Source organism: Loxodonta africana, chromosome 16, assembly GCF_030014295.1.
Source record: "Loxodonta africana isolate mLoxAfr1 chromosome 16, mLoxAfr1.hap2, whole genome shotgun sequence".
NCBI lineage: Eukaryota > Metazoa > Chordata > Mammalia > Proboscidea > Elephantidae > Loxodonta > Loxodonta africana.
Genome location: NC_087357.1, coordinates 7,585,221 through 7,607,929, shown reverse-complemented (window position 1 = coordinate 7,607,929; position 22,709 = coordinate 7,585,221).

Genomic DNA, 22,709 nt, shown 5'->3' with positions numbered 1-22,709 from the left:
TGGTGGACAGGTTTCAGCTGAGCTTCCAGACTAAGGCAGACTAGGAAGAAGGACTTGACAGTCTGTTTCTGAAAACACTTAGCTAGTGAAAACCTTATGAATAGCAGTGGAACATTGTCTAGTATAGTGCCAGAAGATGAGACACTCAAAATACAACTGGGGAAGAGCTGCCTCCTCAAAGTAGTGTCAACCTTAATGATGCGGATGGGGTCAAACTTTTGGGACCTTCATTTGCTGATGTGGCTCGACTCAAAATGAGAAGAAACAGCTGCAAGCATCCATTAATAATCAGAACATGGAATGTACAAAATATGAATCTAGGAAAATTGGAAATCTTAAAAATTAAATGGAACACATAAACATTCATATCCTAGACATTAGTGAGCTGAAATGGACTGGCATTGGCCATTTTGAATCGGACAATCATATGGTCATCTATGCCATGAATGACAAATTGAAGAGAAATGACGTTGCAATCATTGTCAGAAAGAACATTTCAAGATCTATCTTGAAGTACGATGCTGTCAGTGATAGGATAATATCCATACTCCTACAAGGAAGATGAGTTAATATGACTGCTATTCAAATTAACATACCCACCACTAAGGCCAAAGATGAAGAAACTGAAGATTTCTACCAACTTCTGCAGTCTGAAATTGATTGAACATACAATCAGGATGCATTGATAATTACTGGTGATTGGAATGTGAAAGTTGGAAACATAGAAGAAGGGTCAGTAGTTGGAGAATATGACCTTGGTGATAGAAATGATGCTGGATAAGGCATGGTGGAATTTTGCAAGACCAATGACTTCTTCATTGCAAATACCGTTTTTCAACACCATAAATGGCAGCTATGCACATGGACCTTGCCAGATGGAATACACAGGGCTTAAATTGACTACATCTGTGGAAAAAGACAATGGAAAAACTCAATATCATCAGTCAGAACAAGGCTAGGGGCCGACTGTGGGACAGACTATCAATTACTCATATGCAAGTTCAAGTGGAGACTGAAGAAACTCAGAGCAAGTCCATGAGAGCCAAAGTACGACCTTGAGTATCCTACCTGAATTTAGAGAGGCTGTCTCAAGAATAGATATGGCACATTGAACACTAATGACTGAAGACCAGACGTGTTGTGGAATGGCATCAAGGGCATCATACATGAAGAAAGTAAGAGGTCATTACAAAGACAGGAAAAAAGAAAAGACCAAAATGAATGTCAGAAGTGACTCTGAAATTTGCTCTTGAACATAGAAGAAGACCCTCAATGAGATGGATTGACACAGTGGCCCAACTATGGGCCCAAGCATAACAAGGATCATGAGGATGGCGCAGGACCGGGCAGTGTTTCCTTCTGTTGTACACAAGGTCGCTCTGAGTTGGAACTGATTTAATAGCACCTAACAACAACAACAGATGAGTGGTGGAATGACTAATTACACCATTTGATTCTTTAGTCAGGTCAGCAGCTGCCGTCCCACGGCCTTTGCTACCCAGCTCTGCTCTGCTGTCCCCCCTGCTCCTGGAACAAGGTTCCCTGGTGTAAACACAATCCTTCAGTTGTAACTTTGAGCGACTTAGGTTCTTCCTGTAGCTTCAGGTAGGAGCACTGTCCGATGGTGGACTTTTGTCTAGTGAAGCTGTTGAATGAACCTCAGGTACTTTGAGTGGAGAGTGTTTTCAAAATGTTGATCCCAGGGATGGGGAATGGATCATGGAATGTTCCCTGTGCGTGCTCCACGTCACCCAGCTTTAGCCTACACCAGGCCAGTGCAGGGGCATTGGAGGGTTATGCACACATGTTTTCTTCACTAGGTTTAGTTTCCTTTTGTCCTTTCTGTGGGCCTGGTGCACTGAGCCCATTCAGCACCCAGGCCAATCTCTGCCTTCCCCTCCCGCAACTAACAACAATGAGAAACACAAACCCACCAGCTCCCTTCCCTGCCTGAAATCTTCTCAAGTCAAGTGAGGAAGAGAGGGTTAGAGGAGATGGCAGGTAGGGGTAAGGGGAGGGGCAGAGATTAGCCAGGGTTCCCTGGGTGGCGCAAGCAGTTTGTTCTCAGCTGCTAACCAGAAAGTTGGTAGCTTGAACTCATCCAGGGACACTGTGAAATAAAGCCTTGGTGATCTGCTTCCTTAAGGATTACCAAACCCAAATCCACTGCCATTGAGTCAATTCTGACTCACAGCGACCCTATAGGACAGAGTAGAACTGCCCCATAGAGTTTCCAAGGAGTGCCTGGTGGATTCGAACTGCTGACCCTTTGGTTAGCAGCTGTAGCACTTAACCACTCGCCCACCAGGGTTTCCTCCTTAAGGATTACAGCCATAAAAACCTTATAGAGCTCAGTTCTAGTGTTTAACAGAAGGGGTCACCAAGGGTTGGGGCCGACTCGATGGCAACGTGCTTTTTTTTTTTTTTGGCTTCGTGAGATAAGCAGGTAGACGCCTGTGCTGAAGTCATCGTTTTCCTGAAAAGCTTTGCTTTTTTTTTTTTTTTAAAGCTTAGGGGCATGTACCCTCCTTCTGCATTGTCCCCAAAAGACAGTAATCCACTGCTTGAAAGAGTCCTAACTAGAACTAATTATGGCAGAACTAACTCTGGCTGGAGGTTGGGAGACCAGTTCCACAGCCAGCTTTATAATCTTGGCTGGGTCTCTTCTCCCTGGGTCTCAATTTGCTCATTTGTTGAAGGAGGGCAGCTGATACAGGTATCAGCACCAGAAAGGGTCTTAAATATTCTGTGATTTATATGAGAAAGATCCTCTAGCAGAGTGAGGGTCTCATGCTGGGAGGGCCAAGAAAAGAGGCAGGATAACCAGAAGAGGCAGAAGAGTGAGGGGGGACCAGGGGAGAGATGAGAAGTTGAACGGTGCCACCTGGAAGGGTAAGGAGAGGTGGAACAGCGGTGGTGGGCACCACGTGGAGGGATCCCGGTGGAAACTGCATTCACGTCAACCAACACATCGTGCTAGTTCTGCAAGGAGCTTTATCAAACGAGGACCCCTGTTCTACTGTCCTAAAGGTAGGGTTTCTCGCACCATCAGCTCTTGTTTCTGGCATGAATGTCACATGCACGACACTAACAATACCAATGCAAGTGGTGGTTTTTTTTTCCTCCCTTGCTGTCTTTTGGCAACGTGTTGCTCTGGGACAAGGAGGATATATTTTTCACTTAGATGCTTTACATTTGGCAGTCCAGTGAGGCTTCCCCTGGCCCTTGCAGATGTTCATGTTCATGCTTTGCAAATTACACATTTTGAACCAACATTCCTTTTCACCAACGATCACCGCTTGCAGGATGTGGGTATTCATAGCAGTTCTTTTTGTTTGCTAAGAATGTTTGGAAAAATGTAGTCCTAATGTTTATCCACTGAACCACGCTGTTCCTGGTACTCCTTGTGCCCATGATTGCAGGCTTTATACCCAGAGCTCCAGGATAAGCCTGGGGAAGGGGATGATGCATTTGATTGAAACCACATTAGGGGTGTCTCTCTTCAAGGCAGACATCATTTGACACAATGGGGTCAGGGAGGGTTGTTTTGGGTTTTGGTCTTTGAAGACTTCTAAAGTCTTAGTGCTCCCCAAACATGTCCCTCATAATCACTTTGATTTGTGAGAAATACGTAGGACCTGTGGGTGGCACAGTTAAGTGCTCGACTACTAGCCAAAAGGACGGTGGTTCAAGTCTACCCAGAGGTACCTCAGAAGCAACACCTGTCAATCTGCTTCCAAAAGGTCACAGCCTTGAAAACCCTATGGAGGAGTTCTATTCTGCGCACACGGGGTCTCCGTGAGTTGGAATTGACTCAATGGCAACTGACAGCAACAACGAGAAACACATACCTACCAGCTCCCTCCCCTGCCTGGAGTTGTCTTAAATCAAGTGAGGAAGGGGACGTCAGAGGAGATGGCAAGTAGGGACAGGAGGGGAGGGCAGAGATTGCCCAGGGCATAAGCTGCTCAGGGTAGAACGGACAAGACTTCAAGTCCGAGTGGCCATGGTGGCCAGCTGTGTTTTTAAACATTGCCATTAGCTGTGTTTTGCAATGATTATGTGGATGGACGGGGTGGGGATAGTGCAGGTTAATATTGTCAGGGGCCAGGTAGCCTGGGCGGCCTCTCCAGTTATGCCATGTTGCTCAGATGGCCTCATGATGTAGTTTAGGGAGCAATGAGCTGATGTGTAATGTTCATGGCACCACGGTGGCAGAGGTCTGTACCCCAGTGGTCAGTTAGGTTTGTTCTCTTCCATGCAGCAGCACTTTCTTCCTTGGCTGAGTGCTTTCTCCAAGGTGCATGGATAAATGAAGCCCACCCTTCCTCAGCCTTTTACCCAATGGCTCTAGATTGCGAGTCAGCAGGTGTAGGGATGAGTCCAAGCTCTGACACTCCACAGCGCTTGGACTCATTTTCTTCACTTATAACAACGAGGCAGGTGGTAGAGTAATTTTTAAAGTTTTTACCTTTAAAAATGTCTGGGATATGCCTTCTCTCTACTTTTTGCCTAGAAGGGCATCATTTACTCTGTTAAATTTCTATCACTATTTCTTCATGAAGAAGGAGGCTGAGATATATTTTTGGCAAGTTCAGGATTTTGGCAAGGCTGACTGGAGGGCCAACCTGCTGACAAAGTCCACACAAATCTACATCTGTGCGGCCCAGGTGGGGAGAGCTAGTGCATAATGTTGAGGCATCCCATAATGTTAAGGCATCTTAGAGAGATTTGATTCCTAACAAAAGCACAAGAGAGCCGAGAATTAAAAATGTGGGAAATAGAAAGGGCTGTTTAGAGAGAAAAATCAATGAAAGTCCAACCAGAGTGATATACAACTTACCTGATCCCTAGGTGATGGACTTTCTCAGTTTTAGGGAAATTTGTATGCAACCAGCTCACATCAGAAGCTTTAAAAAGCCATTAATTTTGGCATTATTTTTCTGATTCAAAACCAAAGTGAGGATTATAAACAGTTTAAAGAGCTTTAAAATGCTTGTGCCGTTCATCAGAGACCCTTGTGAATCCCCAGAAGAGTATGGAAATGGACAAGGTTCTGTGTCACTTCTGAAAGCTCCCTGAACCTACTCCTCTCTTCACGCCTTGATGTGCGGTGCCTGTGAGAGCCGACAGTCTCCGGGGGCTTCCGTGAGGGGCTTCCTGGGAAGTAAAGCAGTTTGGGTGAAGGAACAACTCTGTCTGTGTTTCTGAAGGTAGGAAACTGACTTCTAGATTATCTCACAAACACGTAGAAAACATAAAAAGAGCCAAAATTATGCAGAAGCACATAAATTATGTAGATGATGGAAAGCCTATGCAAAACATGATATGTGCACATAATAGCATATTTCCCCAGGGGCTAATTGCATCCTTTGGGTACCTTCTGAAGCATCTGAATATTCAGAAGAAAGAAAATTTATTGTAATTTGAAAAATACCACAACAAATAAGGCTGAAAGAATAATGCATATTGTTTTGGAAACTGGAAATTCACAATCTGGCCATTTCCCCCAGTTTGACCAAAGCCCAGAGATACCAAATGCAATCAGACTTTAATAACATGATTCATGGCAGAGCTTTCATTTTCTTCAATAGTTTGCTCTCCGAGTTATGCAAGTTGTGCAAAGCGCATTCATTTATTCAAGAAATAGTTACGTGTTGTCATGACAGCTTTCATTCTTTTTTCAACATCCAAAAGATATTTGCTGAGACCTATAATGTGCCTGGCACTGAGCTCTGCCCTCATGGACAGACTAATCACCAATGGTTTCTGTGTAGAAGTTCAGGCCATGAGAGCACAGGAGAGGGGCCCCCACGCAAGCACAGAGGGCAGAGTAAACATTGTGTGCCAAGCCGTAGCCATGACAAGGGGTAGCTTGTTCAAAGACTGGAAGGAAGTTCCCTCTACATGGAGCCAATGTTCAAAGGGAAGATGGGCCTGAGGGGCAGGCAGGCTAGGCCTTGGGGCTCCCCTCTCCTCCGTATGTGGCTTAGGGCCAGCAGACCCACATTACCTGAGAGGTGGTAGGACACACCAGATCTCTGGCTACCCCAGACCTACTGTCTCAGTTTCTTGGGGCTTCTGTAACAAAATGCCACCAAGTGGGAGGTTTTAAAGAACAGAGAACTATTCAATCACAGTTCTGAAAGCAAGAAGTCCAAATCAGGGTGTTAGCCATGTTGATTCCTCCTGAGGGGTCTGAGTGAGGAACTGCTTCATGCCTCTCTCCTAGTTTCCGGTGGCTTCTGGCAATCCTTGGTGTTCGATGGCTTGCATCTCCCCCTGTAGTCACAGGCCATTCTTCTTCCATCTGACTCAGTGTCTGTTCTCTCCACGTATAAGACACCAGTCAGGTGGGATTAGGAGCCACCCTACTTGGTAGTGACCTCATGTTAATGGATAACATCATCAAAGACCCTATTTCCAAAGAAGATCACGTTCACCAGCACCAGGGGTTAGGAATTCAACATATCTTTTTGGGTGATTCAGTTCAGTCCTTAAAGCCTAGTCAACCAGAATCCTAGTGATTTGTCTACATACACTATTCACTAAGCGTTGATGGAGATTGGTGAAGGAATTTGGGAAAACCATAAAAACATTTTAAGCAGGGCCTGGGTTTGCATTTGAAAAAAAAAAAAAAACCAGTTCTTGGACCTAGCATTATAGAATACAGTTTGTGTCTCGCTTCTTCACGGGACCTACGGAGAGCAAGCAAACACAGCAAGTGGGGATTTTCAATCTTGCTTCCCATTTCAGGAAACCAGGCTTTGTAACTGAACGAGAGGCAATCCTAGCTTTAAAACTACCCCATGAATTTTACCCAAGGAATGGGAGGAACTTGCCTTGCCAGGTGGATTTTAGAGGAGATTTTAAAAGAAGCCGAGAGCTGAGGAGGAAGCCACCTTCTGTCAGAACTGCCCATGCTCTCATCCTGGAAAGGCTAGATAATTCCAGTCAGAGGGAGTCCAGGCAAAGACCACCAGGCCAGTTAGAGCTGCCATCAACCAGCACAGATGCCCACGCACACACACACACATACCTGGGCACACAGTGTCTGCTGATTTAAACTTGAATCAGGAGTTTAAGAGAAATAATCAGAAATTCTGGGCAACACACAGTTTACCAGTATTTCCAGAATCTTAGGTCTGTGGGCAATGTTTTCTCTGCACAGGTGAGTGATGTCTCCTCTTCTCACCTGGTGGGATGGCTGGGAGCAGGGACATTCCTGGTATTCTCCGTGGACAATAGGGATGATTGCCCTTGTGACTGCTGGCCACACACACTGGCCATGGGTTTACCTAACCATTTGAAGATGATGCTATTTTATTCTGAGCAACGAGCCCTCAAAACCAAACCAAATCCATTGCCATCAAGTTGATTCTGACTCATAGTAACCCTATAGGACAGAGTAGAACTGCCCCATAGAGTTTCCAAGGAGCGCCTGGTGGATTCAAACTGCCTACCTTTTGGTTAACAGACGTAGGTCTTAACCACTACACCACCAGGGTTTCAGCTGCAACTGAAGAAAATTAGAACAAGTCCACAATTGTCAAAGTACGACTTTGGTATATCCCACCTGAATTTAGAGACCATCTCAAGAATAGACTTGACGTATTGAACGCTAATGACCAAAGATCAGACCAGTTGTGGAATGACATCAAGGACATCATACATGAAGAAAGCAAGAGATCATTAAAAAGACAGGAGAGAAAGAAGAGACTTAATGTCAGTAGAGACTCTGAAACTTGCTCTTGAACGTCGAATAGCTAAAGCAGAAGGAAAAAATGATGAAGAAAAGAGCTGAACAGAAGATTTGAAAGGGCAGCTAGAGAAGACAAAGTATTATGATGACATGTGCAAAGACCCGGATAGAGATAACCAAGAGAGAGAAACATACTCAGCATTTCTCAAGCTGAAAGAACTGAAGAAAAAATTCAAGGCTCGAGTTGCAATATTGAAGGACTCTGTGGGGGAAAATATTAAATGACACAGGAAGCATCAAAAGAAGATGGAAGGAATACACAGAGTCACTATACCAAAAAGAATTGGTCGATGTTCAACCATTTCAGGAGGTAACATATGATCAGGAACCGATGGTACTGAAGGAGTCCAAGCTGCACTGAAAAGGCATTGGAAAAACAAGGCTCCAGGAACTGGTGGAATACCAATTGAGATGTTTCAGCAAACGTATGCAGCACTGGACATGCTCACTCATCTATGCCAAGAAATTTAGAAGACAGCTACCTGGCTAACTGACTAGAAGAAATCCATATTTATGCCTATTCCCAAGAAAGGCGATCCAACCGAATGTGGAAATTATCGAACAATATCATTAATATCACATGCAAGCAAAATTTTGCTAAAGATCTTTCAAAAGCAGTTGAAGCAGTATATTGACAGGGAACTGCCAGAAATTCAAGCCAGATTCAGAAGAGGACATGGAACCAGGGATATCATTGCTGATGTCCGATGGATCCTGGCTGAAAGCAGAGAACACCAGAAAGTGTTTATTGACTATGCTAAGGCATTCAACTGTGTGGATCATAACAAATTATGGATAACATTGTAGAGAATGGGAATTCTGGAACACCTAATTGTGCTCATGAGGGATCTGTACATGGACCCAGAGACACTCGTTTGAAAAGAACAAGGGGCTACTATATGGTTTAAAGTCAGGAAAGGTGTGTGTCAGGGTTGTATCCTTTCACCGTACCTATTCAGTCTGTATGTTGAGCAAATAATCTGAGAAGCTGGACTATATGAAGAAGAAAAGGGCATCAGGATTAGAGGAAGACTCATTAACAACCTGCAATATGCTGATGGCATCACTTTACTTGCTGAAAGTAAAGAGGACTTGAAGCACCTAATAGTGAATATCAAAGACCACAGCCTTTGGTAAGGATTACACCTGAACATAAAGAAAACAAAAATCCTCACAACTGGACCAATAAACAACATCATGATAAATGGAGAAAAGATTGAAGTTATCAAGAATTTCACTTTGCTTGGATCCGTAATCACCACCTGTGGAAGCAGCAGTCAAGAAATCAAAAGATGCATTGCATTGGGCAAATTGGCTGCAAGAGATCTCTTTAAAGTGTTAAAAAGTGAAGATGTCACCCTGAGGACTAAGGTGCGCCTGGCCCAAGCCATGGTATTTTCTATTGCCTCATATGCACGTGAATGCTGAACAATGAATAAAGAACACTGAAGAAGAACTGACGCCTTTGAATTGTGGTGTTGACGAAGAATATTGAATATACCATGGACTGCCAAAAGAACGAACAAATCTGTCTTGGAAGAAGTACAACCAGGATGCTCCTTGGAAGCAATGACGGTGATACTGTATCTCACATGCTTTGGACATGCCAAGAGGGATCAGTCCCTGGAGAAGGACATCATGCTTGTTAAAGTAGATAGTCAGCAAAAAGGAGGAAGACCCTCAATGAGATGTATTGACACAGTGGCTGCAACAGTGGGCTCAAGCATAACAACAATTGTGAGGATGGCGCAGGAAGGGGCAGTGTTTCTTTCTGTTGTGTGTAGTAGGGTCGCTATGAGTCGGAACCGACTCGATGGCACCTAACAACAATGACAACGTTAGCCCTCAGCTGAAGTATCTCAGGTTTTCCACACCTTGGAGAAAATGTCTGCCTGCTGAAGCCGAGACGGTAACTTCTGGCGTCTTGAGGTTAATGCCTTTGGTCACTGGTTCACGTGGGCTTTTACACTTGGGGAGCAGGGATTGTGTGCCCGGGAATGCAGGCAGCCTTAACTCCACTCCTTCCCTGATGGGAACCGGGAGCCGGTGTCAGTCTGAAATTATTGATGACACACTTTACAAAAAGGCTGAAGCCATTGCTTTCCTCCCCTCTGAGAAACTCCTATGTCCCCAAAGTAAAGAGCTTGGCTCCTTCTTTCTTCCCAGTTGTGATGAAAGTAGGGATTAGTGGGATGTTAGAAGCAAAACCTCATCTAGGACGTTATGAATGAGTAATTCTAATTTCTTTCCGAGTGGTGAGAAATCAGTTTGTTTTACATAGAAATGCAATATGTTCTTGATCTCTGTGTATGTGATTAGAATTTCTCCCTCTGCTTGGTGTTTGTTTCATTACAGAATGAAGTTTTGAGCTTATATTTTCGGATGTATTTCACCTCATGCATTTCAATGTCTACCGCCCCCAAATCTCTGCTTCTACGGAACGCGCCCTCCCAATCTGGTTTTCGTATTAGCTTTAGAATGTGAGGAAGTAGGTGGGGATGCTTTCTTAAAAATTCTGACTCTCATTTAAGTAGACACCCAACCATCTCATGAATGTATTTGGAGGAATGTGCCAATTTTTAAGATAAATGATGATTGCTTGATGCTGCTAAGAAAAATGGGATTGCCATGCCAGCCTGGGCCTTGCCTTGTTGATCACTGTGTAGGTGAGGATCACAGAGTGAGGATGCAACCGTGCTGAAAATAACCACTCCAAGAAGGGCGATCAAGGTTAAAGTTCAAAACTAATAAGGGCTTCAGAAGGGAGTAGGTTGTCTGGTTTGGGAGGGTACTCAGATGCCCCAGGGTTGGAGGGATGAGGCAGAGGGGCAATGGGAACAGAGGGGAGGGCTGCAGGATGGTCAGCTGGGTCTGCTGTGGCAGGAGCTGGGGTGAGCTGTGCAGACTTTCGCAGGCTCAGCGCACTGGCAGAGCTGGGGCCCACGAATAAAGTCTAGCTGGAATGAGCTTGTCCATTACTTTACAGTGAGGAAATCTGGAAGCAAAGCAATTTTAATTTCAGCATGTTGTTGCTGTTAGCTGCCCTCGAGTTGCCCCTGACTCGTGGCGACCCCATGCGCGATGGAACAAAATGCTGCCTGGTCCTGTGCCATCCCCATGATCAGTTGTAGATTGGACCGTTGTGATCCACTGGGTTTTCATTGGCTGATTTTAGGAAGTAGATGGCTAGGCCTTTCTTCCTAGTCCCTCTTAGTCTGAAAGCTCTGCTGAAACCTGTTCAGCATCACAGCAACAGGCACACCTCCACTGAGGGATGGGTGTGGCTGTGCATGAGGTGCCCTGGCTGGGAATGGAACCTGGGTCTCTCCTGCATGGAAGGTGAGAATTCTCTCACTCAACCACCAGTGGCCTCTAATTTCAGCATACCTGTACTTTATTTTTGTCTTTTTTAAATCAACAAGGGTGTCAGGGCTTGGTGGGGCGCCATCTTTATTTCAGTTCTTGGGGCCTGTAAGGAGGGTGACTGTGGGTTGTATGGTAGGGGTGGGAGTGATGGAGAGACTGAGGGCCTGGACACGCAGACAGGGTGGACACGCAGACAGGTGGACATGCAGACAGCATGGGTCAGAGGGGCCGATAGTGGGCGTGTGTTGCATGGTATGAGCCATGACCCCCCTTGCCATTGTCCAGAGGTAGATTATCCAGTTTGTCGCTTCCCCAAATCTATTGCTTCTTTCCCCACACTCTTTGGCCACTGCCCTGTTCATTAGCTCCTCGGCCAGAGGAATGGGGAATTGGGAGACGCAGGTGATTTATATTTCAGCAGCCTCGTTGGCTCAGGGTGCAAAAGCACTGTGCTAATGAAGCCGAGGTCAAAGATAGGAGCCCCAGATGGGCCTGTTAGCCGGGCTGCCTGGTCCAGCCGCAAACTGGAGCGCCGGCCTGGCCCACTGGCCTGTGCGTGCATTTCTGCTGGTTGAGAGTGGTGGCGTGGCATCGCATAAATCCATTACCAACATGAGAAAAAATAGCCAGAGTGACATCCTGGTGGCTGGTGGTCCTCATTTGCCCCTCTTGGTCCCCAGGGTACTGCCCTTGGCAGCTTCTGGTGAGCAGTTTGGGTGTGGTTGAGCGTGATTTGTAGAACTGATGTACCCCCAATCATCTGATTGAGCACTCTGTGGTAAGTCGACGCTCCTAAAGAGTTTCAATATTTAATAAGCTGTGTGCCTTGTGTATCAACCGGAACAGCAGCATTTGTCTCTCTCTCTGCCATTAACTTATTTCTCAGTGACTCTGCCCTTTGTGCTGGAGTGGCAGAGATTTCATTTTGGGGAAGAAGTCCCTATTTTTATATTTATATGTCTTTTTGCAGAAGAGATGTACTTGTTAAGCACTTATTATGCGCCAGGCATTCCCCATATGTTAAAGCCTTACGTATTGAGAACTGATCAATTCTGAGAAATAGCAACCTTGGGAACCTTTCCAGTGTTTAAATGTGCTGGCTGTAGTCAGGAAAGTCTAGAGATTTGGATGACAGTCACAGGCTGGTGATGAACACGTGGAAGGCCTATTATTTCTGAGTGTGAGCATCACTGTAGAAATCTTTGGCAGTTTCAGGCTAGATACATACAAGTTTTCCCACAGCTCAGTTGCCAGGCCTCAGATGCGCAGGCCGCGTTTGCACACGCGGGGAGATTTGGCAGGAACACAATGAGGGACAGGTTGTATGTGGTCCTATAGCTGAATGTTTAAAACATGATCAGTGAGTCTTTCACTCCAACCTGCTATGTCTGGAGAGACACTTAAAAGGTGAGCTGCTTTATGAAAACACCTTTTTCTTTCCAGTTGGATGATGCAACAATTACTTCTTGATTTCTCCAACTGCAAATCAACCAGACATGTTTCTTTTTTTTTTCTGCTTTTGTATGTGTGTGTGTGTGCTTTAGGTGAAAGTTTACAGCTCAAGTTAATTTCTTCTACAAAAGTTTATACACATATTGTTAGGCGACACAAGTTGCTATCCCTATAATGTGACAGCACACTCCCCATTTCTACCCCAGGTTTGCTATGTCCTTCCAACCAGTGCCTATCCCTTTCTGCCTTCTCATCCCACCTCCAGACAGGAGCCACCCAATTTAGCCTCGTGTATGTGGATCTGCTTGAACTAAGAAGCACACTCTTCACGAATATCATTTTATAGTCAGTCTAATTTTTGCCTGAAGAGTTGGCTTCAGGAATGGTTTTAGTTCTGGGCTAACAGAGTCCTGTGGCCATGTCTTCTGGGGTTCCTCCAGCCTCAGTCAGACCATCAAGTCTGGTCTTTTTACTAGAATTTGAGTGCTGCCCCCCACTTTTCTCCTGCTCTGTTAGGGGCTCTCTGTTTTGTTCTCCGTCAGGACAGTCATTGGTGGTAGCTGTGCACGGGTTTCAGGATGATGGAGTCTCTGGTTTATGTGGCCCTTTCTGTCTCTTGGGCTCATATTTCCTTTATGTCTTTGGTGTTCTTCATTCTCCTTTGCTCCAGGTGGGTTGGGACCAATTGATGCATCTTAGATGGGTGAACGCTAGTTTTTAAGACACCAGATGCCATTCACCAAAGTGGGATGCAGAACTTTTTTTAATAAACTTATGCCAATTGACCTGGATGTCCCCAGAAACCACAGTCCCCAGGCCCCTGGCCCTGCTACTCTGACCCTCAAAGTGTTTGATTGTATTCAGGAAACTTCTTAGCTTTTGGTTTAGTCCAGTTGTGCTGACTTCCTCTGTACTCTGTGTTGTCTTTCTCTTCACTTAAGACAATTCTTGCCTACAAATTCTCCTCTCACTCCCACCCCACCCTCATAACTATCAAAGAATGTTTTCTTCTGTGTTTAGACCTTTTCTTGAATCCTTATAATAGTGGTCTCATATGATATTTGTCCTTTTGTGACTGACTAATTTCACTCAGCTTAATGCCTTCCAGATTCCTCCATGTTGTGAGATGTTTCACAGATTCGTCACTGTTCTTTATCGAGGCGTAGTATTCCATTGTGTGAATATACCATAATTTATTTAACCATTCATCCATTGATGGGCACCTTGGTTGCTTCCAGCTTTTTGCTATTGTAAACAGTGCTGCAGTGAACATGGGTGTGCATGTATCTATTTGTGTGATGGCTCTTATTTCTCTAGAACATATTCCAAGGAGTAGGATTGCTGGATAGTATGGTACTTCTATTTCTAGCTTTTTAAAAAGGAAGCTCCAAATAGATTTCCGAAGTGGCTGTACCATTTTACATTCCCACCAACAGTATATAAGTATTCCAGTCTCTGTACAACCTCTCCAACATTTATTATTTTGTGCTTTTTGGATTAGTGCTAGCTTTGTTGGAGTGAGATGGTATCTCATTGTAGTTTTGATTTGTATTTCTCTAATGGCTAATGGCAGGCCCTGGTGGCTTAGTGCTTAAGAGCTACGGCTGCTAACCAAAAGGTCAGCAGTTTGAATCCACCAGGCACTCCTTGGAAACCCCATGGGGCAGTTCTATCCTGTCCTGTAGAGTCACTGTGAGTCAGAATCGGGGTTTTAATGGCTAATGTTCGTGAACATTTCCTCATGTATCTGTTAGCAGCCTGAATGTCTTCTTTGGCGAAATGTCTGTTCATATCCTTTGCCCATTTTTAACTGGCTAATTTGTCTTTTTGTTGTTAAAGTTTTGCAGTATCTTGTAGATTTTAGAGATTAAACCCTAATCAGATATGTCATAGCGAAAACTTTTTTCCTGGTCTTTAGGTTGTCTTCTTACTCTTTTGGTGAGGTCTTTGGATGAGTATAAGTGTTTGATTTTTAGGAACTCCCTGTTATCTCGTTTCTCTTCTGGTGCTAGTTATGGTTTGTATTCCATTTATGCCAGAGCTGTTGCTATTGTTGAGAGTTTTTTAATTACCTCTTCAATTTCTTCCTTTGCTATAGGTTTAGTTTTTCTACCTTGGTTTTTGTTAGTTTAAGTGGATAGTGTGTTTCTAGAAATTTGTCCTTTTCCTCTAGGTTTTCAAATTTGTTGGAGTACAATTTTTCATAGTGTTCTGTTATGATTCTTTAATTTCAGTTGGGTCTGTTGTGACATCACTCACTCATTTCTTATTTGCTTCCTCTCTTTTTTTCTTTTGTCAGTTTGGAAAATGGTTTATTGATTTTGTTGATCTTTTCAAAGAACCAGCTTTTGGTCTTGTTAACTCTTTCAGTTGTTTTTCTAGTTTCAATTTCTGCTCTAATTTTTATTATTATTTCCTTTTTCTGGTGCCTGAGGGCTTCTTTTGCTGCACTCTTTCTATTTGTTTGAGTTGTAGGGTTAATGTTTTGATTTTGGCCATTTCTTCTTTTTGATGGGTGCATTTATTGCTATAAATTGACCTCTGGGCACTGCTTTTGCTGTATCCCAAAGGTTCTGGTAGAATGTGTTTTCATTCTCATTTGAGTCTATGAATTTATTTATTCTGTCCTTAATTTCTTCTATAACCCAGTGGTTTTTGAGCAAGGTGTTGTTCAGTTTCTATGTATTTGATTTTTTTTTCCTTACTTTTTCTGTTATTGATTTCTCCTTTTATGGCTTTATGGTCAGAAGAGATGCTTTGTAATATTTCAATGTTTTGGATTCCGTTAAGTTTTGCTTTGTGGCCGAATATGTGGTCTATTCTAGAGAATGTTACATGTGTGTTGGAAAAGAAAGTATGCTTGGCTGCTATTAGGTGGAGTTTTCTGTATATGTCTATGAGATCAAGTTGGTTGATTGTGGCATTTAGATCTTCTGTGTCTTTATTGAGCTTCTTTCTGGATGTTCTCTCCTTCACCTAAAGTGGTGTGTTGAAGTCTCCTACTATTATTGTGGAGCTGTCTATTTCTCTTTTCATTGCTGTTAGAGTTTGTTTTATATATGCTGGAGCCCTGTCGTTGAGTGGTTGTGGTTATGTCCCCCTGGTGTATTGGCTCTTTAATCATTAGATAGTGTCCTTCCTTATTCTTTGTGATGAATTTTGCTTTAAAGTCTATTCTGTCGAGATTAGTATTGCCACTTCTACTCCTTTTTGATTGTTGTTTGCTTGATGTATTTTTCTCCATCCTTTGAGTTTTAGTTTGTGTGTTTGAGTCTAAGGTGTGTCTCTTTTAGGCAGCATATAGACAGATGGTATTTTTTTTAATCCATTCTACCACTGTCTCTTTACTGATGCATTTAGTCCATTTACATTCCCCATGTAATTATGGATAGGTAGGAATTTAGTACTGTCATTTTGACATCTTAGTGTGTGTGTGTGTGCGTGTGTGTGTTGACAGTTTCTTTGTTCTGCTTAATTTTCTGTGCTGAGTCGCTTTTCGTTATGTATTCTCTTCATCTTTTTCATTGTTGTTGATTTTGCATTTGCTAAGCATTTATGTTTTTCTTCTTTTTTATTTTGATGTGTAGAATTGTTAGTTTCCTTTGTGGTTACCTTAAAATTTACCTCTATTTTTCTAAGTTTCAACCAATCTCTTATTTCCCGATATAACCTTAACTTCCTCTTCATGTGAAAGTTCTATGACTACATTATTTAGTCCCCCTTCTTTGTTTTAACATTGTTGTCTTTTACATATTAACATCTGTTTCCCTATTTTCAGTGTTTTAACTTTGACTTATTTTTGTGACTTCCCTATCTGAGTTGATACCTGGTTGTTCTGTCCTGTGTTCTAGTCTCGGGTTGTTGTCTGATATTATTGATTCTCTAACTGGAGGACCCCTTTTAGTATTTCTTGTAATTTTGGTTTGCTTTTTACAAATTCCCTTAATTTCTGTTTATCTGGAAATGCCCTAATTTTGCCATCATATTTGGGAGACAGTTTTGCTGGATATGTAATTCTTGGCTGGCAGTTTTTCCCCTTGGAGGCTGTCTATATGTCATCCCATTGCCTTCTTTGTCTCCATGGTTTCTATTGAGTACTCAGAGCTTAGTCTTATTCACTCTCTTTTGTAGATGGCTTTTCATTTATCCCTAGTTGCTCTCAAAATTCTCTCTTTATCTTTGTTTTTGGAAAGTGTGATTATAATATGTCTTAGTGACTTTTTTTGGGATCTAGCCTGTGTGGGGTCCAATGAACTTCTTGGATAGATATCTTCTCGTCTTTTGTGATATTGGGGAAGTTTTCTGCCAAGAAATCTTCAACAATTCTCTCTATATTTTCTGTTATCCGCCCCCCCAACCCCGTTCTGGTACTCCAATCACTCGTAGGTTATTCTTCTTGATAGAGTCCCACATAATTCTTAGGGTTTCTTCTTTTTTTAAAAATTCTTTTATCTGATTTTTCCTCAAATAAATTGGTGTCAAGTGTTTTATCTTCAATCTCACTAATTCTAACTTCCATTGCCTCAAGTCTGCTCCTATGACTTTCTATTGAGTTGTCTAATTCTGAAATTTTATTGTTAATCTTTTGGATTTCTATTTGCTGTATCTCTGTGGATTCTTGCAGCCTGTTAAATTTGTCATTTTGCTCTTGTGTAACCTTCCTAATTTACTCTGTTGCTTTGTCTGTATGTTCCTTGGCTTAATCTGCATTCTGCCTGATCTCCATCCTGATCTCTTGAAAAGCTCTGTATACTAATCTTTTAAATTCTACCTCTGATAATTCCAAGATATTCTCTTTCTCCAGGAGGTTTCCTGGTTCTTTGTTTTGGTCACTTGCTGAAGCCATCATGGTCTGTCTCTTTATGTGATTTGATATTGACTGTTGTCTTTGAGCCATCATTAAGTCATTATAATTTATTTTATGTTTGCTTACTGTGTCCCAGCTTCTTGTTTTGTTTTGTTTTATTTTAATATCCAAAAATAGGCTGGTCGTGTAAGCTATTTTGATTATTGGCATCTTTGAAGCTCTTACATCCTGTTGCCAGGTGGTTAGAGCTGTTACTAGGCATGTGAGCCAGTAGCCCATTTACTTTTCTTGTGTGGATTCAGCTCAAGTGTCCAGGTTGTCAGTCGTCGTGTGTGTGGTGCAGGCTCTCACCTACAGCCCTAGACAGCCAGGGCTACCTAGGGGTGATTGGAACAAGCTCAGGTATCTGGCTGCAGTAAGGGGTTATGTGATGAGCAAGTTAGGTGGCTAACAGCTGCCCCTGAGTGCCTGGGTGGAAGGTGTGTCCCTGTTCTCTAGAGTGCATAGGTGGGTAGGTATTTTGCAGCTGAACTTTGGGCACCCAATGCTGTTGGCTGTAAGGACTGGGAGGCACCACTTATTCTTAGACCCCTGTCCCGTGTGGCTCAGTGGAGTGGGTAGAGCCACAAGTCCTCAGGCCCCTGATGTTGGTAGGTAAGGACCCTGTTTAATGGGCATCATGTGTCAAATGTTACAAATCTGGCACTCCCCCTTAGCTGTTGCAGTTGAAAATAGGCTTCAGGTGTATACCCTGTTGCACTATGCTAACGAGGGCCTACGCTGTTGAAAGGGTCCACACTGGTATAGGCAGGGGTGAAAGACATTCAAAGTCCATGGACTCCTTATGCCTGTGCCTAGGCAAAGGGTCTGTGCCTGCCCTGAGGTCCTGGCTCAGGGGAGCTGGCAGATTATTTTTTCTTGTTTGTTATTTATTTGTTAATTTATTCCCTCTCCAAAGCCAGGAGAATGGCTTGGGGTGTGTGACGGGTCCCACTTCTGGCTGAGGGGGTGCAGCAATCACTGAAGCTGGACCATGACTGGAACAGAGCGGGAAGGGGGCGCGTGAAGAGGAGAGAGGTACTTCCCAGATGCAGAAGGATTATTTTGATCCTGCAAGGTAGGTTAGATGTTTGCACATAACTTTCACAGACACAGCGCTGCTTCCCCTTGGCTTTGGAGGTTTGTGCAGACTCTGTGCTTCTCGGTTTCTGCTGATGTGGAAAACACGTCCCGAGTGCTACTGCTTGCCTTAGCCCATGCACACCCGCTGATCCAGCCTGCAGGTTGCCGGCCAGGTTAGGTCTGGCAAGTCCTCACTGCCTCTGAACTGTCTCTCTCTCCCCCTGCCACTCAGTGCAACCCTCAACGTTATCTTTGATGTTCAGGGCTCCTAGATTGCCATATATAATCAATTCGCTTGCTTTTTTTTGGGTCTTTGTTGTAAGAGGAACCATAGGAAGCATCTGACTATTCTTGCGTCTTGGCCCCGCCTCCCCAACATGTTTCTTAAGCCACAGCCACATTGCATATGACTGGTCCTTAGCAGTTTGCGCTCAACTACTAACCTAAAGGTTGATGGTTCAAACCTGCCCAGTGGTACCACGGGAGAAAGGCCTGGTGATAAACTTCCATAAAGATTGTAGCTGACAAACCCTAGGGAACAGTTCTACTTGGTAGCACATGGGGTTGCCGTGAGTCAGAATGGACTCAGCAGCAATTGTGGTTTGGTTTGGGTTTGGCATCTGTAAGGATGGCGTTGTGGTTAATTGCCATCCAGTTGGTTCTGACTCATGGTGATCCCTTGTGTGCAGTGTAGAACTGCTCCATAGGGTTTATTTATTTTTTCATAATATTTTATTGTGTTTACACAGCAGTTTACGTTCCCATTCAACAATTTCTACACAAGATGTTCAGTGACATTGGTCACTGCCTTTACAATGCCTGAGCATTCTCATTCCTGTTCTGGTGGTTCCATTTCCATTAATCTAGGTTCCCTGCCCCCTTTCATTCTCATCTTTGTTTTAAAGTAATTGTTGATGCTTTGGTCTCATATAGGTTATTTCTTAAAGGAGCACAGTACCTAAGGGTGATACTCAGTATTTTTTGAGTTATGTTGTTATTTAGATACAAAGTGACCTCAGGGGTTAATTTCGGTACAAAGTGTGAAGAGTATCTCAGGGTAATAGTCTTGGGGAGTCCTCCAATCTCAACAAGTCCAGGAGGTCTGGTTTTGTTTTTGTTTTCTTTTTTTAGGAATTTGAGGTTCTATTCCACATTTTTCTCCCATTCTATCAGGGTCTCTCTGTTGTGACCCTGATAGTAGTGGTAGCTGGGCACCACCTAGTTCTTTTTGGTCTCAGTTTGGATGAGCACTTTGTTCATGTAGACTATTTGTCCTGCAAGCTAGTTTCTTCTTTGAGTCTTTGGTTGCTGTCTTTCTCTTTTGCTCCAGATGAGTAGAGACTGATAATTGAATCCATAGGGTTTTTAAGGCTGTGACCTTTTGGAAGCAGATCACCACATTCCTCTTCCGAGGTGCCTGTGGGTGGATTCTAACAGTCAGTCTTTCAGCTAGTAGTCGAATGCTTAACCATTCGCACCACCCAGGAACTCCCTCCGTAATGATAATAAGTGTTAGTGGGACGTCCAAGGACCAGGTAGCCGTGATTTCAATCATATGCACAAGTTTTAAGGCTCTGTCCTTTCAAGGCCTAGAAGTGAGAATTTAAAAGCTTTGTCTGTACCTGAAGAGTGATTAACCAGAACTGGGCTGAAGAGAAACAGCATTATTAGCCAAAGGAAGAAGAATCTACTCCATTTTTTCTAAGTCAGGACTCCTATTGCCCTGAGCTTGGAGAGTGGTGCTCATTGTTTGGAGCTATTGGATGAGATGACAGCTCAGGAAAGAAAGAGGAGCGTGAATGGCCTTGGAGGATGCTGCAGTGGATGGAGTGTAAGCTGTCTGAGTAGGTGAAGAGGATGGGCCATCAATGCAATTTAAAAATTCAGTGCACCTTAAGGATGCTGAGTTGCTGACCCTGCCCTGTGGCCCAGAAAGTGGTTCCCATCATGGTTTACAGGATCAGCTGGTCTGCATCCATCTGCCTGCAGACAGCCTCCCTCCTGTTCATTGCCAAGGTCAGTTTGGGTCTGGCATAGTGACCTCAAATCTTGGTCGAAATGAAAGGGACTTCGTTGGAAAGCTGGCCAGGGAGAGGCACCCAAGGGTTCCTCATCCAACAAGTATGCCTCTTCATGCATGGCGCTTGTCCCCTCAGAGGCTGAAAGGGGTGATATTTCCTTCCAGAAAACCCGCGAAGCACCTGGGGACCAGGCAGTGACTGATAAACAAAAAATCAGAATCCACCATCATCCCTCCCCTCTCTATGAACTCTGGATCACGGATCAAGCCTGCAGCACCCGAGGGTCAGGTGAGGGGCTGGAGTCTGTCTTTCTTCCAGAAAGCCTACAGTTCAGAGGCTCATAAAGGCACGTGGTACATGGACCACACCAAGAAAATGAAGGAAGTCTGGACATTTCTGCCTCCTGAAGCAGTGAGGGGAAAGGCAACAGGGCCTCCAGCAGAATTTTCATTTTTCTTCTGCAGACGTTTTGTTTTTTTCATTAATTTTTTCCTCTGGGGAGTGGCAGCACAAGTGGGTAAAGGAAAATAAGTAGGGGAAATCGCCTTGCTGAGATTAAACAAATCTCTGTCGCCGTGTGTCCATCTGCCCGTCCATCTGTGAATAACCTGTAGTTATTAATAACATGAGTGATGTCAGGAACATTCTGGCAAGAGCGCAGAGCCCCAGAGACCACTCTGGAGCCAGCCAGAGCAGGACAAAGCCGGGCGCTGATGACCGTGTTTGCACTGGTGCTGGGATGGATCTGGCTTGCGGGTGAGGGCCGAGCCTGCCAAAGCCCCTCGGCAGTAGGACCGAGGATATTGGGTTTTCTCATAAACTTCCAATGAGTTCAGGTTGGCGGCATCTCAAAGGAACACCTCTTATGTAAAAAAAGATTGAGTACACAGCCCAGCAAAAAATGTCACTGAAAGGACATGTGGCGCTGAGTGGAACACCCTTGAATTTGCTGAAAATGGAGTGTTTAAAGGAGCAGGAGACAGAGACAGCAGGGAGATGAGAACCCAGACCAAACCCACTGCTCTCCAGTCGGTTCCGACTCATAGCAACCCTACAGGACAGAGTAGAACTGCCCCACAGGGTTACCAAGACTGTCATCTTTATGGAAGCAGACTGCCACATCTTTCTCCTGCAGAGCGTCTTGTGGGTTCAAACCGCCAACCATCCAGTTAGCAGCTGAGTACTTTAACCACTGTGCCACCAGGGCTCCTGGAAGATGACAAAGGGGATGAAAATATTAGAGACATTCCCTCAGTTTCTGTTTTCCGTTAAAATACTCATGAAGTCATCTGGGGGTGGGTGGTGTTAGGAAAATTAAAAAAGACATTCTCAGTAAGAGCCACCCTCTTAAAATGCTAGAATTCCTGTGTATTCCAGAAAGAGCTTCTATGATAGTGCACACCAGTGGGCTGAACTGAACAAGTGGTACCTGTGCAAACCACGCTCCAGCCTTTGCCTTGGGAAGTCTCTGGCTGGGGAGGGTATGGGGTGCAACTGCCCTGGGTGGGGGCAAACTGCCAAGCACTGGCCAGGTGGAAGCTCCTGCCAGCAGTGGTGCCCAAGCCACGTATCCCAGTGTGGCTTCAACATGGGCCTCCAGCCCTCTGAATGCAGCTCCACAAAGGCAGGGACTTTGCCAGTGTTGTTCATGGATGATATCCCCAGCTTCTAGTAGGTGGTCAATAAAAAGTTAACAAATTAATTACTCCAAGAAAAGTCTGGGGCAGGTGCCCGAGAGCATATCTGCCCCTGGTCCAGGTGTCCAGTCCTGGTCTGGAGGCTGAGCGGTGGCGGTGGCACTAGGGAAAGAGAGACATCACCTCCAGGTGATGTGAACATCAGGCTGTAGGACACCCTGAGACTGTCTCTTCAACAGTGTCACTGCCCAAACACACCATGGTGCCAACCTTTGGAGGTTCACCATGCTATTAACTGAGTAATAGGAGGCTTCACAGTAGGCTCCCAGAAAACCCGGTCCCTGATATATTGGAAAGAACAGCTGATCCATTGCAAATGTATCCTTGTTTCAAAGTAAAAGAAAAAAGCAGTAAAAGTACAAAGGCAGATAGTGGTGATGGTTGCACAATATGACAAATGTAGTTAAAGTCACCGAATTGTACATGTGAAAAATACTGAAATAGCAAATGCTTTGCTGTGTATGTACTTACCACAATAATAA